The sequence below is a fragment of the Ruditapes philippinarum genome, unplaced genomic scaffold, assembly GCF_026571515.1.
Source record: "Ruditapes philippinarum isolate M1 unplaced genomic scaffold, ASM2657151v2 ctg3936_1_1_1_1, whole genome shotgun sequence".
NCBI classification, from domain to species: Eukaryota; Metazoa; Mollusca; class Bivalvia; order Venerida; family Veneridae; genus Ruditapes; species Ruditapes philippinarum.
Window position 1 is genome coordinate 15,792 of NW_026865496.1, and position 16,698 is coordinate 32,489.

Consider the following 16,698-nt stretch of genomic DNA (forward strand, 5'->3'; position numbering starts at 1 on the left):
CATAATCTCAACATATGTCACCCCCTGATCTCTAGTCAACTTTCGCCATAAATCTCAACTCAACTTACCCTGTAATCTCCACTCAACTCATCCCATAACCTCAACTTAACTCAACTCTCCTCTTGAACTAAACTGTCAACATAATGTCAACTCAACTTTCCCCGTCACCTTTAATTTTGTAAAACCTCCCCATAATCTCAAATCAAGTCGACCCCGTTATTCAGCTAAAACTCATTTTCTCCCAATAAATTTTCCAAAGCAATTTCTCCCCTAAAAAAAAAAAAAAAAAAAAAAAAAAAAAAAAAAAAAAAATTTTTTCCCTTTAAACCAACTTAAAATTCCCCCGTAATCTCAAATTTCCCCCCCGTTATCTCAACTCAACTCTCCCCGTAACCTCAAATCTCCTCTTAAACTCAACCTAACTCAATTCTCCCCGTAGCCTCAACTTAACTCTCTCCATAATCTCAACTCTCGCCGTTATCTCAACTCAACTCTCTCCGTTACCTCAATTTAACTCAACTCTTAACATAATGTCAACTCAACTCTCCTCGTAATTTCAACTCAGCTCTTCCCATAAATCTCAACTCAACTCTCCCCGTTATCTCAACTCTCCCAGTAATCTCAACTCAACGCTCCACATTTTATCAACTCAACTCTCCCCGTAATCTCAACTTCCCTCGTTAACTCAACTATCCCCATAATCTCAAGTTATGTCACCCTGTTATCTCAAGTCAACTTTTGCCATAAATCTCACCTCAACTCTCCCCATAATTTCCACCCACGTCACTCGATCGTCACTCTGTTATCTCAGCTCAACTCTCCCCATAATTTCAACTAAACTCAACTCTCCCTATAAATCTCAACTCAACTCTCCCAATCATTTAAACTCAACTGTCCCAATAATTTAAACTTTTCCTGTAATCTCAACTCAACTCTCTCCATAATTTCAACTAAACTCAACTCTCCCCTTAATCTCATCTGTACTCCAGGGGCGGATACAGAACATGGTTTCCTGGGGGGGCTGACATATGGGTGGAAGATTTGATAAAAATAAAGTTAGTTAATTTCTTAGTTATTAAAATGCGATTCCTTTATTATTATCTTAATAAAACTCGCCATCTTTTAAATTTACAAATAATAATTTTCAATTTATTAATTATATATACAGTAGGGTTTTCCTTCAGAAAATGAAAAAAAAGGTAGTTTAATATGGTATACTTTTTAACATATCTATTTTTCATTAGACCTTTGGAAAGTAATTAACCAATCAATTATGCAGTTTAAACATTGAAGTCAGTCAAGCATGTTGATAGATAAAGATCTTTACCCCTCTGCCAAGCCCCCAGGCAGGAGATTAAGAACTGGATGACAGCAATAAATGTTTTGATAAGGGAGTACACTACAGCCAATAAAGATTGAAACTGACAAAAAATATGTTCCAGCCCAGCTGGTAAACATATCTTAGGGCCAAGCTGGGGGTGGGGGGCTGCAGCCCTGAATCCGCCACTGGTACTCTTATCTGAACTTTACTCTCTCCCTAATCTAAAATCCACTCAACTCTCCCTGTAAACTCAACTCAACTCTTCCCATAATCTCATCTCAACTCTCCCCATAATCTGAACTGAACTGAACTCTCCACCCTTACCTCAACTCTGCCCATAATCTCAACTTAACTCAACTCTCCCTGTAATCTTAACTTAACCCTTCCCGTAACCTCAACTCAACTCTCCCCATAATCTCAACTCAAGTCACCCTGTTATCTCAACTCAACTCTCCCATAATCTCAACTCAACTCTCCCCGTAAACTCAACTCAAATCTCCCAGTAATCTCAACTCAACTCTCCCTGTAACCTCAACTTAACTCTCCCTGTAATCTCAACTTAACTCTCCCTATAACCTCAACTAAACACTCCCAGTAACCTAAACTCCACTTTATTCTCCCAGTTAACTCTACTCAAATCTGCTCTCCCCTTAACCCATCACTCAACTCTTCACTCAACTTTCCCCCTAACTTAACTAGAATGAAAACTGATTTATTGAAAAAATTACATGAAAAATTCAGCAGGTTAATTTTAAATGTTCACAACACAATGTAAAGTTGGTGATTGACACTTCCAAGAGATAATATATGCACAATGTCTGTTCTTCTATTACACATCTATAGTTTGAAGTATGTTTCCTGAAATATAAAGAAATACACATTTTATTATAATTTCTTTTTCAACAAATAATTTTTCAACTTGGCAGTATTCTTTTGTTAAATAAATACATCACCTCTGATAATTTTAGCATTAAGGCAGTTGAGAATCACAATGTAAAGTTAATAACTAACATCTGAAAATATTTATTTACTTCACAGGGTTTGAAACTGATGTATCATAATTATACAATTATTAACCAAACAATTAAAAGAGAGCAATAAATTTGATATTAAATGTTGATTAACATTATTTTCATATACCATATTTTCATATTTGATTGATCTATAGTAAAAACACTACAAGGCATGATTATTAAAGATCAAAGAGATATAAAATTCTTTAAGGAAGAAAGACCCAGTGTACGAAATTTTGGCATCGATTCTGGACGGGATTGGCACAGAATTGATACGGAATCAGTGATTTCTTGGCGGACCAGGGACGGAAACGCAAATTCCGTGTCATTCCGTCTCTCAAGAAAAAAATTTTGTTCACTTTTCTGGGCGGAAAACTAGAAAAATATCAGCTGGAATTTTATTTGGTAGACATTTCATCTTGGACAGAATTTTCAACTTTAAAATTTTCCTGGGAAGGAATGGTCTTCACTATGGACGGAATTCTATACTTAAACATGTTTCTTGAACAGAATTTCACATATAAGATGTCTAAATCATAATTGTACTCTTGTTTTTGCGCTTGTGGACATTGAGATTTTACCAACTGTACTTATTACTTTTGTTAAAGCATGATACTTGACCAATAATAACAAAAAACAAAGCTGTCGGTAGGACAGAATGCTCGACTATTCTAAGTGTTTGATATTAAAAGAGCCTTGATAATGTAACATTTTCTAAATTAACAAAAGGGCCAAATTTTTTCTTAAAATCCATGTTACGGCTATAGGTCTTCAGGAGAGTCCTATTATGCTCTCAAAGAAGTGCATAAAATTTCAAATTGTTTCAAAGCGAGATGTCAATGGAATAGGAAAATATCTGAGGTGGTATGCAACTTGAACATAAATTCTAAGTCAGTAATTAGCATTATTATACTCACCCTTGTGACAATTTTTGAATAGTCAAGCCAATACTGACTATCCAAAAATTGTCACAAGGGTGTTTTATTGAGTATAATAATGCTAATTACCTATGACTTCATAAAATTGACTGAAAAAGGTACAAGGGCTTGTTATTAAGATGTTTTATCAAGTAAATCAATGCTTTATTATTATGAATGCATAAAAATGTCCCAAAAAGGCACAAACTCTGCAGTAGTTATGGACATAACAGCTTACAAGCAAAACTTTACCAGGAATTTATAAGTTGAAAAAGGGGAGAAAAATCAGCCTTAATGCGAGTAGAGTTTTGGAACTTGGTCAGTGACATACAACAACTATGACCCTCCAATTATGACCCTAAGTACATGTGTAAAGTTTCAAGTAAATATCTTTGAAGACCTTTAACCAAAATTTCTAAGTTTCAAAACAAATAATTCTGCAAATATTGCAGGCAGAGTTATGCGATTTTGCAAACTGATAAACATTGTTACTATAAATAAGTATTGTAAAGTTAAATTGAAAATCTCAAGCAATAATTGAGATATTTGAGTTTACAAAAAACTTTAACCAAAATTTCTAAGTTAAAAGGGGCATAATTCTGTCAATATTGTAGGTAGAGATATCCAACTTGTCAATCTGATGTACATTGATACTATAAATAAGTATTGTAAAGTTAAATTGAAAATCTCAAGCAATAATTGAGATATTTGAGTTTACAAAAAACTTTAACCAAAATTTCTAAGTTAAAAGGGGCATAATTCTGTCAATATTGTAGGTAGAGATATCCAACTTGTCAATCTGATGTACATTGTTACTATAAATAAGTATTGTAAGTTTCAATTGAATATCTCAAGCAATAATCGAGATATTTGAATTTACAAAAAACATAAACCAAAATTTCTAAGTTAAAAAGGGGCATATTTCTGAAAATATTGTAGGTAGAGTTATCAAACTTGTCAATCTGATGTACATTGTTACTATAAGTAAGTATTGCAAGTTTCAATTGAATATCTAAAGCAACTAGAACTATCACTAAATGTGATTAATACCCCCACAAGACTGCTTCGGAAATGAGGATGTTACTAGTAACAGAATACCTTGTAAAAGAATTGAAATATAGAGTTATGGTTGTGGGCAACTACAGATAGTTGTGGTTCTTGTATATTGCATTTCCTTTCAATGTGGTTGACCATTGAAGAAGTTTTATTGAATTACTCTGTAATAAGTCCAGAAATACAAAGAAAAGGAACAAAGGGCAATAACTCTATAAATACTGAAGATGGAGATATAGTTCTTGTGCACTGCACTTCCTCCCTCTTTTTGTGCTTGACCATTGTATGAAGTTGTTTTGAATTTCAACCAGTACGTTTTAAGTTATGCTCCAGACAAGGAAAAGTATCAAAGGGCAGTAACTCTGTATTTTGTCAAAATGGAGTTATGGCTCTTATGCACTGCACTTCCTTTTAATGTCCTTGACAACTGTATGAAGTTGTATTGAATTCCAAACAGTAGTTTTCAAGTTATGCTCCAGACAAGGAAAAGTAACCAAGGGCAATAACTCTGTAATTTGTCAAGATGGAGTTATGGTTCTTGTGCACTGCACTTCCTCTCAATGTGCTTGACCATTGTATGAAGTTATATTGAATTCCAACCATTAGTCTTCAAGTTATGCTCCGGACAAAAAAAGCAATGGAAAAGTAACAAAGGGCAGTAACTCTGTAATTAGTCAAGATGGAGTTATGGTTCTTGTGCACTGCACTTCCTCTCAATGTGCTTGACCATTGTATGAAGTTATAATGAATTCCAACAATTAGTCTCTGGACAAAAGAAAGCAATGGAAAAGTAACAAAAGGCAATAATTCTGTAATTACTTCAGATAGAGTTATGGTTCTTATGCACTGCACTTCCCCTTACTGTGTTTGACAATTGTATGAAGTTGTTTTGAATTCCAACCAGTAATTTTCAAGTTATACCCCAGACAAGGAAAAGTAACAAAGGGCAATAACTCTGTAATTAGTCAAGACAGAGTTATGGTTCTTGTGCACTGCACTTCCTCTCAATGTGCTTGACCATTGTATGTAGTTATATTGAATTCCAACCATTAGTCTTCAAGTTATGGTCCAGACAAAAGAAAGCAATGGAAAACTAACAAAGGGCAATAACTCTGTAATTACTTTAGATAGAGTTATGGTTCTTGTGCACTGCACTTCCCCTTATTGTGTTTGACAATTGTATGAAGTTGTTTTGAATTCCAACCAGTAGTGTTCAAGTTATGCCCCGGACAAGGAAAAGTAACAAAGGGCAATAACTCTGTAATTAGTCAAGATAGAGTTATGGTTCTTGTGCATTGCACTTCCTCTCAATGTGCTTGACCATTGTATGTAGTTAACTGAATTCCAACCATTAGTCTTCAAGTTATGGTCTGGACAAAAGAAAGCAATGGAAAAGTAACAAAGGGCAATAACTCTGTAATTACTTTAGATAGAGTTATGGTTCTTGTGCACTGCACTTCCCCTTATTGTGTTTGACAATTGTATGAAGTTGTTTTGAATTCCAACCAGTAGTTTTCAAGTTATGCCCCGGACAAGGAAAAGTAACAAAGGGCAATAACTCTGTAATTAGTCAAGATAGACTTATGGTTCTTGTGCACTGCACTTCCTCTCAATGTGCTTGATCATTGTATGTAGTTATATTGAATTCCAACCATTAGTCTTCAAGTTATGGTCCGGACAAGGAAAATGCAACGGACATCTGGACCGACCGACCGACTGCCCGACCGACCACCGGGTGACTCCTATATACCCCCCCAAACTTCGTTTTTGGGGGTATAATAATTGAGATATTTGACTTTACAAAAAACTTTAACCAAAATTTCTTAGTTAAAAAGGGGCATAATTCTGTCAATATTGTAGGTAGAGTTATCCAACTTGTCAATCTGATGTACATTGTTACTATAAATAAGTATTGTAAGTTTCAATTGAATATCTCAAGCAATAATTGAGATATTTGAATTTACCAAAAACTTTAACCAACGCAGACGCCGACGTGGACGCTGACGCCGGGGCGACTACAATAACTCTCATATTCTTCGAATAGTCGAGTTAAAAATGTTGTAATGATTTATGTTTTATTGCATAATTATATGCAGTTATATTTCATATTTTTTTGTAACATCAAATTTTATGTTTCAACAGTATTAAATATTAACTGTCCTTTTGCATATTCAAAAATACTAAAGTTTACACAGTATCTTATTTCAGTGCACAAGTGTTTAAGAATTGCTCTGTATAAGAATTAATTAACTGCTTTATTTGTGACACTATTTATTACTGGTTAAATGTATTTTTTCAAGGAAAGATGTTGAATAGTAAAGTATTGAGATTTAAAAATATACCTTTTCAGGATTAATACTGCACATCTTTATTGAAATACCTTGCATCTCACAGTCAGCACTTAAGTCCCATCCTGCAAATATGAGTGTAAAATGTAATGTTAGATTGTTCCATTGGAATTGGAATTTAATTATAAATTTTATTATTAAAGGTCAGAGCACAACCACAAGAAGTTCTAGGAAACAGAGGCAGTGGACTTAAAACAGACATCAATTAAGAATAGTATTTGAATAATTAGAAACATTTGAAACAAATTTATGATTAAAACACTCGCAGCAAAATAATTGCAAAAAATAGTGTTGGATTCTAAGAAAACCAGTACCTACCAAAACCTACAACTAGAAAAAAACTGTTTGTGTTACAAAGAATGTAGCGTATTCTATTCTGTATTTGGACTATAGGATATGTATTAAATTTTATGAAAGAAAATTAATGTGATACATTATTGATAATTTTATCCCAAAAAATGTGATCATGTTAAACTCATAAAAATTCCGCTCCAATGAATTCTGTCGCAGAATTCCGCCCAGAATCTTTTTGACAATTCCGCTCCGAAATTCCACCCCAAGATTCCGCTTCAAAATTCTGCCCCAACTCGTTTGCATATTTTGTCCCAATTCTGCCCAGAATCCTTCCCTTTTCCGCCTGGAATCCAGCCGTAATCCATGCCAAAAGCAAATGGTTTAACACTTGTATATTTGGGGGAGAATTTCATTTCTGGACGGAATCTGCCATTGAATTCTGCCCTATTTACGTGCAGAAAAATTTCGTACAGGTCATGGTGGGAAATTATGAAGTTACCTATGACTGTCATGTATATATGTAGTTTCTGTCATCTTTATCAGATCTGTATCTGCTAGGATAGGTTTCCCTGAAACAACAATCATATTTTTGAGTTGTATTGTAGCTTTAAGTGCAATATGTTATTTCTCCCTCAGATTTCTGCACTTCTCAGTGAGATCTATCTCCCTAAATAGTTTCATGTTTTATACCTTTTATACTTCTCAAGTTATGTCTTGGACAAATTGCAAAGTGGAAAAATGCAAAAAAGGGCAGTAACGAAACAAGAATTCGCTCACCTGTAAATAGCCCCCCCCCCCCAAACGTTGCAGGGCCAATTTTAACCTAAGGGCTTTTATTTGCACAAACTTGGTAGACACCCATAAGAAGATGTTTCATGCTAAACATCTAAGCTCTAGCTCATTGGGCTTTATAAAAGAAGATTTTTTTTAAGTTTTTACTATACACATAATAAATTATAGTTAACAACAATGACACCCCTGGGGCCGGGCCAGTTTTGACCCCAGGGCTTTTATTTGAACAAACTTTGAAGACACTTAATAGAAGATGTTTCATGCTTAATATCTAAACTCTAGCTATTTGGTTTTTTCAAAGAAAATTTTTAAGTTTTTGCTATACACATAAATTATAAGGAAAATCAATGACCCCCGGGGTCGGGCCAGTTTTGACCCCAGGGCTTTTATTTGAACAATTCCTGTACGAAAATTCTGAGCCAATTCTGTACAGACTCTGTACCAACTCTGGTTGTTATAGAGGCAGATTTTCATTTTTCTGTACAGAGTTGACACAGACACAGAATTGGTCACAGAATCGGCCTAGGAAATAGGTGATTTTCTGTGCAGATTTAAACAGAATCAAAAAAATTTCTGTACAGAAAAATTTTCACACAGATATTTTGCTCTTAGTTATTTTTACAAGACAGAATTTCAATACTTAGAAAAAAAATGAGGCAGAATTTACATTGACACACAGAATTTTTAACACTTAGATAAATCTTGAGACAGAATTTTCTTTTCTAGCCAGAATTTCACTCTTGAGTTAATCTCAGAGTTGTAGATATTCTGTAATATCAGGTGTAACCCCCGTTGGTCATTCAAATCTCTCAGGCTGCCACGTGAGGTTTTGTTACATAAAGTGCCTTCATATTGGCAAAGATTATGTTTTGTTTAGTTTATTTATCTTATGATAAGTTAACAAGTTAGTTGTTGTGAACAGCAATCATGTAGAGACTTGAAATTCTCAGACTGAGGGGCCAAAGAGGAATTATGATGGAATTATAATCAAAACCAGAGGTAAGATTTTGCAATGTTTTCTTTGAATTTTTGTGTATACCTTCCACTGATAAAAGAAATTATATATACATCTTTTAATAGTCTATGGATAAATTCCACTATAGATAAAAGAAATTATTTATACATCTTTTAATAGTCTATAGATTATCTATATGAGTTAATTTTACTCTGATTTGAGACAGACCACTATGGTCTAATGAGTATAAAATTTCACTGAGGTCAAAGCTGGGACAGTGAAATTATTAGTTCATAAAAATTAATGCTTTTTGATCAGTTGATAGGTCAAGATATATTTTTCTAAATTTCATATCTTGCTCCTTTATGCAATAAATAGTTTGGCTTTTTGTTTTGCTAATTCATTTAGCTAGTATTAATCAATTCAAAACTCCTGGCAATTGTGTTACTATTTTAAGTTATGTTGCAATTTACATGTGTAGATTTGTAAAACAAGCTTTGATCAGGGATGATATATGTAAACAGTTTTGCTATGTAACTGGGCGCAAAAAAAAAAAACTTAGGTGTATAGGGATACAATTGTAACTGTTTTATATACACATTGAAATATTTTGCATATTTTGCATATCATTTAATAATACAAATTCCTTATTTTTTTTCATTCTTTAGATTATGTCAGGATGTGTGGTGCAAATACAGAGACAAGCCATTTAGTCCTGATGACAGCGCCCTCAACAAAGCCATTACTGTTGGATAGACTACTCCAGGAAAGAAATGAATAAAAATTGTTAATTGAAATTAATAAATAATAAACGTTCAAAAGGAAAATTGATTCTGTTTTTAGCCAGAAAAGAAAATCTGTACAGAATATTTTCTGTACAGAATTTTTTCTGTGCAGAATTCCCTTTCATATATTTTCTATGGACAGGGTTAATTCTGTACAGAATATGAAGAAGCCCAGATTTTTTTCTGCCCAGATTTTTTTTTCTGCCCAGATTTTTTTTTTCTGCCCAGATTTTTTTCTGCCCAGAAAATATTCGGCTTAATTTAAATATTTCAGAAAAAGTCTGTACAGATTTTGTTCTTTATCCTTATTGCTAAAATCTATTAATAGAATTCTGGTTCAACTTTGTTTCATTTAACCAGATTTTTTTTCTGTACAGAGTTTTCTAAATAAAGTCTGTACAGATTCTGTCTGCATTCTGCCCAGACTTTTTCGTACAGGAATACTTAGTTGACACCAATTAGAATATGTTTCATGCTAAATATCTTTTCTCTAGCACTTTGAGTTCTTTAAAAGAAGATTTTTTAAGTTTTTACTTATAATATGCATATAGGGAAAATCAATGACCTTCTGGGGCGGGGCCAATTTTGACCCCAGGGATTTTATTTGAACAAACTTGGTAGACACTAATTAGAACATGTTTCATGCTAAATATTTTAGCTCTAGCTCCTTTGGTTCTTTAAAAGAAAATTTTTTAAAGTTTTTACTATATGCATAAAAGGAAATTCAATGACCCCCTGGGGCGGGGCCAATTTTGACCCCAGGGATTTTATTTGAACAAACTTGGTAGACATTCACTAGAAGATGTTTCATGCCAAATATCTAAGCCTTAGCTCTTAAGGTTCTTTAAAAGAAGATTTTTTAAGTTTTTACTATATGCATATAGGGAAAATCTATGACCCCCTGAGGCAGGGCCAATTTTGACCTCAGGGCTTTTATTTGAACAAACTTGGTAGACACTCATTAGAAGATGTTTCATGCTAAATATCTTAGCTCTAGCTCTTTGGGTTCTTTAAAAGAAGATTTTTTAAGTTTTTACTATATGCATACAGGGAAAATCAATGACCCCCTGGGGCAGGCAAATTTTGACCCCAGGGCATTTATTTGAACAAACTTGGTAGACATTCACTAGAAGATGGTTCATGCCAAATATCTAAGCTCTAGCTCGTACAGTTCTTTAAAAGAAGAATTTTTAAGTTTTTACTATATGCATAAAGGGAAAATCAATGACCCCCGGGGCGGGGCCAATTTTGACCCCAGGGCTTTTATTTCAACAAACTTGGTAGACACTCATTAGAATATGTTTCATGCCAAATATCTTAGCTCTAGCTCTTTGGGTTCTTTTAAAGAAGATTTTTTAAGTTTTACTATATGCATATAGGGAAAATCAATGACCCCCTGGGGAGGGGCCAATTTTGACCCCAGGGCATTTATTTGAACAAACTTGGTAGACACTCATTAGAAGATGTTTCATGCCAAATATCTAAGCTCTAGCTTTTAGGGTTGTTTAAAAGAAGATATTTAAAGATTTTTCTTTCGGTTGCCATGGCAACCAGAGTTCTGCATTGAATTAAATTCTTTGAACAATTTTTAAAGGTGATCACCAAAGGAACATTCCTGTGAAGTTTAGATGAAATTGGCTAAGTGGTTTATGAGGAGATGTCATTTAAAGCAAAAGTTTACGGCCGGACGGACGGACAGACTGCTAGACACCGAACGAAAAGCGATCACAAAAGCTCACCCTGTCACTTTGTGACAGGTGAGCTAAAAATTAGGGTAGGGAGGGTTAGTTCTTCTGCAATGCACTTCTACTCAAGGCTATATACCTCTAAAGTTTCTCATTGATAACCTTTATAGTTCTCAAATTATGTCCAGGAAAAAATTCAAAGTGTTAAAATGAAAAAAGGGCAAAAAAACTTCTAAACTGCACTTCTACTCAAGGCTATATACCTCTAAAGTTTCATGTTGATAACCTTTATAGTTCTCAAATTATGTCCATGAAAAAATTCAAAGTGTCAAAATGAAAAAAGGGCAAAAAACTTCTAAACTGCACTTCTACTCAAGGCTATATACCTCTAAAGTTTCACGTTGATAACCATTATAGTTCTCAAATTATGTCCAGGAAAAAATTCAAAGTGTCAAAATGAAACAAGAGGGCCATGATGGCCCTGAGGTCGCTCACCTGTAAAAAGGCACCTGGAGCGGGCAAGTTTAAAACCCAGGGCTTTTATTTGAAGAAACTTAGAAGACACTCATTAGAAGATGTTTCACAATGTTAAGTTTTTATTACAGTACACACATATAATGAAAAACAATGATCTACTCCCTCCCTCCCCTCCCCCCATCAGGGCCAATTTTAATCCAGGGGCTTTTATTTGAACAAACTTAAAGTAGACACCAATAAGAAGATGTTTCATGCTAAACATCTAAGCTCTAGCTCATTGGGTTTTTAAAAGAAGATTTTTTAAGTTAATTTTTTTCTATACACATATAGTTAAAAACAATGGCACCCCTGGGGTGGGGCCAGTTTTGACCCCAGGGCTTTTATTTGAACAAACTTTGTAGACACTCACTAGAAGATGTTTCATGCTTAATATCTAAACTCCAGCTATTTAAGTTTTTTTTAAAGAAGATTTTAAGTTTTTTGCTATATACATATTAGGAAAATCAATGATACCTTTTATTTGAACAAACTTGGTAGACACCTATTAGAACATGTTTCATGCTAAATATCTTAGCTCTAGCTCTTTGAGTTCTTTAAAAGAAGATTTTTTAAGTTTTTACTATATGCATATAGGGAAAATCAATGACCCCCTGGGGCGGGGCCAATTTTGACCCCAGGGCTTTGATAAACTTGGTAGACACTAATAAGAAGATGTTTCATGCCAAATATCTAAGCTCTAGCTCTTAGGGTTTTCTAAGTTTTCCTATTGGTTGCCATGGCAACCAGAGTTTTTAATGGAATTAAAATTTTTGAACAACTTTGAAAGGGGTCCACGTCAGGATCATTTCTGTAAAGTTTGGTTGCAATTGGCCATGTGGTTTAGGAGGAGATGTTGTTTGAAAAGTTTGACGCCATTTTTTGAAGGACGCATGACGCACGGACGCAGAGTGATGACAAAAGATCACTTTGAGGTGAGCTAAATAGGGCAAAAAACTTCTGAACTGCACTTCTACTCATTCAAATGTATCAGTTTCATGTTGATACCAGGTTATATAATTCCCAAGTTATGTCCCAGACAAAGTTCAAAGTGTAACAGTGAACAAAGGGCAATAACTCCAAAATAAGAGAAGGGAGGATAACTGTTATTATACACTGCACTTCCACGCAGTAATGCACTTCTTCTCAATAAGATCTATCATTCTACGTACACAGTTTCTTGTTAATACCCCTTGTGGTTTTGGAGTTATGTCCCAGACAATTTTTAGTTCTAAGTGTAAAAGTAAACAAAGGGCAATAACTCCAAAATTAGGCAAGACAGAGTTATGTTTTTTTTTCACTACACTTCTATTCAATGTTATCTATCTATCTACAAAGTTTCATGTTAATACCTCTTATAGTTTTAGAGTTATGTCATGGACCAAATTTAAAGTATAAAAATAACAAAGAGCAGTTATTCCAAAATAAGGCAAGGCAGAGTTATGTTAACTTGCCCATGCGTCACATCAACTGACTTCTTAAAGGGACTCCACTGAGGTTTTTTGACATGATGGGACTAAAAATATTTTTTCCAGATAAATGTACCATTTGATGTAAGTTTAGGCCACTAATCTTTGTGCAAAATTTCAGATCATTCCAAATTAAGTTTTTCCAGAATAATTATTCAAACTGTAAAAAAATCACTGAAAATTAAAAAGCATTTAAATGCTTTTCACTCAAATTGGGCAAGGAACAGCATAAAAATACGATTTTCAATTTATTTCAAAGTACATTAATTTCTTAACTATCTTTGCATATATTTCTGTGCCCATGGAAGCTCATTTTATGTGTTATGTTTTAGGTTTTTAAACCTGTCAAGTGTGAACGTAGCCTTGTGATGTCAAAAGTGTTAACAATATGCAATACTGTATAAGTGGATTATTTTTGCGTCACAAAAATTTTGCAGAAATATTTGTCATAATCAAGCAGGAACATGTAAAGAATATGTCATTTTTGTCATCATTCTATACAGTAACTTTACATCTTTATTATTCATATAATTGTTTAAAATGTACATTTCTTTGTCATATTTTGAAACATTTTTAAACATTTATATAAATGTAATTGAAAAACCTGTGACCGTTGCATTAAGGAACTCCACTGAGTTGTTTTGACTTGACGGGACTAGAAATATTTTCCCAATATTTAGGAATCATTTGATGTAGGCCTAGACCAATAACTTAAAGTGTGCTTATTTACAGATCATAACAACAACTTCTTATACCAGAATCACCATTATTAATGAGCAAAATGCAAAGCGTTGCAACACTTTTCGCTCAATCGGGCTACAAATTACACAAAAAAATGGATTTTCAATTTAATTTCAGGCATACACTTTTGTCAGCCTTTGCATATTTTTCCATTTTAACTGCTTCACTTGATCTATGTACAAATAAATGTTTTATGTTTTAATGTTTTTTGATCTCAGTGGAACTCCTTTAAGTGACAATTTTTTTTTGTTTCCCTTCAATACGCTTAATTGTATTAGTAACTTATGACAATTTCATTATCAAATTTGCCTCAATTTTCAATTTTGAGTTTAATAAATTAATCTTATTATATTGAATAGTTAAAAAAAAAATAAATACAAAAATTTACTTCTTTATTGATTTTAACACTTTGCAAATCAATTTAAACACATACACATGTTAAATCCCGATGGCCTAATTTGATCTGTTAATGAAGATATTTCAGATGACTTATCAATCTTTTTATTATAACTTCTTAAAAGTTTGGTTATTTATTTTCACCACTTAATCATCAATCTTGACTTAAAATGTGATTAATGTGTACATGTCCAAATTGTTAGGCATAAATATTTATTCCTACCTTTTTTCTTTGTTCAACTAAATAGTGTCCATCTATCATCACTCTACAGTATTTAGTGAGCTGTCTGTCCAAAGTTATTGACATCTGTAATAACAAAATATAAATCAGATTTCCAAAAGGAAAATAGATTTCTGCATGAGGATTAATGTGTCTTTAAAAATTGGATGAAAACTAGACCTATCACTGAAGGTGATTAATACCCCCACCAGCAACTTTTTGAAAAATAAGTAGTCTGAAGAAAAATTTCAACACAAACTATCAACTGTGTACAAAGAAATATTTCAAATAATTGTAATCCCAACTGGGGTCTCCAAATAAGCTTGCTTTTCACAAAGTTTGATTACAATATCTCATTCCTAACTCTAGTTATTGTCCGGAAACCATTTTTCTATTTTAAGGAATGTTGACCTTGACCCCAGGGAGTCCAAATGCAATACCAACCCAGGTCTTCATATAAGCTTGCTATACACCAAGTTTGATAACAATATAACATTCCTAACTCTAGTTATTGTCCGGACAACATTTTTCTATTTTTAGCAACAGTGACCTTGACCTTGACCCCAGGGGGTCCAAAAACATTACCAACCTAGGTCTTCATATAAGCTTGCTATACACCAAGTTTGATTACAATACCTCATTCCTAACTTAAGTGATTGTCTGGAAACCATTTTCCTATTTTTAGTAACGGTGACCTTGACCTCAGGGGGTCCAAATGTGATACCAACCCAGGTCTTCATATAAGCTTGCTATACACCAAGTTTGATAACAATATCTCATTCCTAACTCTAGTTATTGTCCGGAAACCATTTTTCTATTTTTAGTAACAGTGACCTTGACCCCAGGCCCCGTGTTCACAAAGAAAAGATCAGGATCAGGATCAACTGATCCTGATTTTATTTTCATTGTTTTATAAAACTAAAACTGATCGTATTATGCTATAATTAAATGGTACTTATTCGAAATAAAAATAATTGCTTATTTGCAAAGAAACCAACCTATTTTAGGATAAAATCAACAAATAACAAAACAAATACAAAAAAAATCGGATCAAAATGAGGATCAATTTTAGGATCAAGATCAAAATTTGGATCAACTGTAAAATGCCCGTATCTTGTAAAAATAACAATAAATTTATTCTAAAATTTCATAAACATGCTATTTCAAATCCAGTTTTATCAAGTTAATATGGAATATTTAATCTATGATGAAAAATGATGGAGATTGTTTGAGTTTTTGAATTTGATCCTGATCTTGATCCTGATCCTTAAATCTTTGTGAACACTGGGCCTGGGGGTCCAAATACAAAACCAACCCAGGTCTTCATGTAAGCTTGCTATACACCAAGTTTGATTACAATAACTCATTCCTGAACTCAAGTTATTGTCCGGAAGTCATTTTTCTATTTTTAGTAACCATGACCTTGACCTTGACCCCAGGGGGCCTAAATGCAATACCAACCCAGGTCTTCATATAACCTTACTATACACAAAGTTTGATAACAATATCTCATCCCTAACTCTAGTTATTGTCCTGAAACCATTTTTCTATTTTTAGTAACGGTGACCTTGACCTTGACCCCAGGGGGTCCAAATGCAATACCAACCGGAGTTTCCACATAAGGTTGCTATATACCAAGTTTGATTACAATACATCATTCCAAACTCTAGTTATCGTCCGGAAACCATAATGTGGACCGACCGACCGACGGACCGACAAGCTGACTCCTATATACCCCCCCTAAACTTCATTTGTGGGGGTATAATAAGCAACCACACAAGCACTCCCTATATCATTTCTGGGATGATCTATTAATATAATTGTAAACATGCATATACAACTTTATGTATAACTTGGTTTAATTTAAGGTGCATTAACCTTTAAAGCATATTTGAACAAAAGAGTAAAAGGTAACTTAAAAATTAAACATTGCTTTTATAATGATTGATAAATGTATTGATTTGTTTTGTTTTTCCTTTTTTCTTCTTTGGTTTGGTTATACATGTATGTTACACCAGCTCAGTAAAGGTCATATGGTTAGTTTTTAGCTTTAATGGTAAAGAAAGGACACACCTTCAATGCATTATTTCAGGCAGGAAGTAGAACCATTGACGTTTTTGGAAGCTAGCATGGCAGCTTCCTCACAAGAAAGAAATAAAATCCCTTTCATGATTCAAACCCACAGCAGGTGTGTAC

General features: G+C 33.7%; 1 long non-coding RNA gene across 1 annotated transcript in view; it reads right to left on the reverse strand.

The window, feature by feature from the left end:
• Positions 1–1,142: 1,142 nt before the first annotated feature.
• LOC132729377 (uncharacterized) overlaps positions 1,143–16,698 on the reverse strand; it is a 44,371-nt gene continuing 28,815 nt past the window's right edge. Inside the window, exons 3-6 of the long non-coding RNA XR_009625612.1 lie at positions 14,506–14,589; positions 7,446–7,515; positions 6,647–6,717; positions 1,143–2,179 (exon numbers count right to left, since the gene is read on the reverse strand). This is a non-coding gene — a long non-coding RNA (uncharacterized LOC132729377). The remainder of the gene's footprint in view (positions 2,180–6,646; positions 6,718–7,445; positions 7,516–14,505; positions 14,590–16,698) is intronic.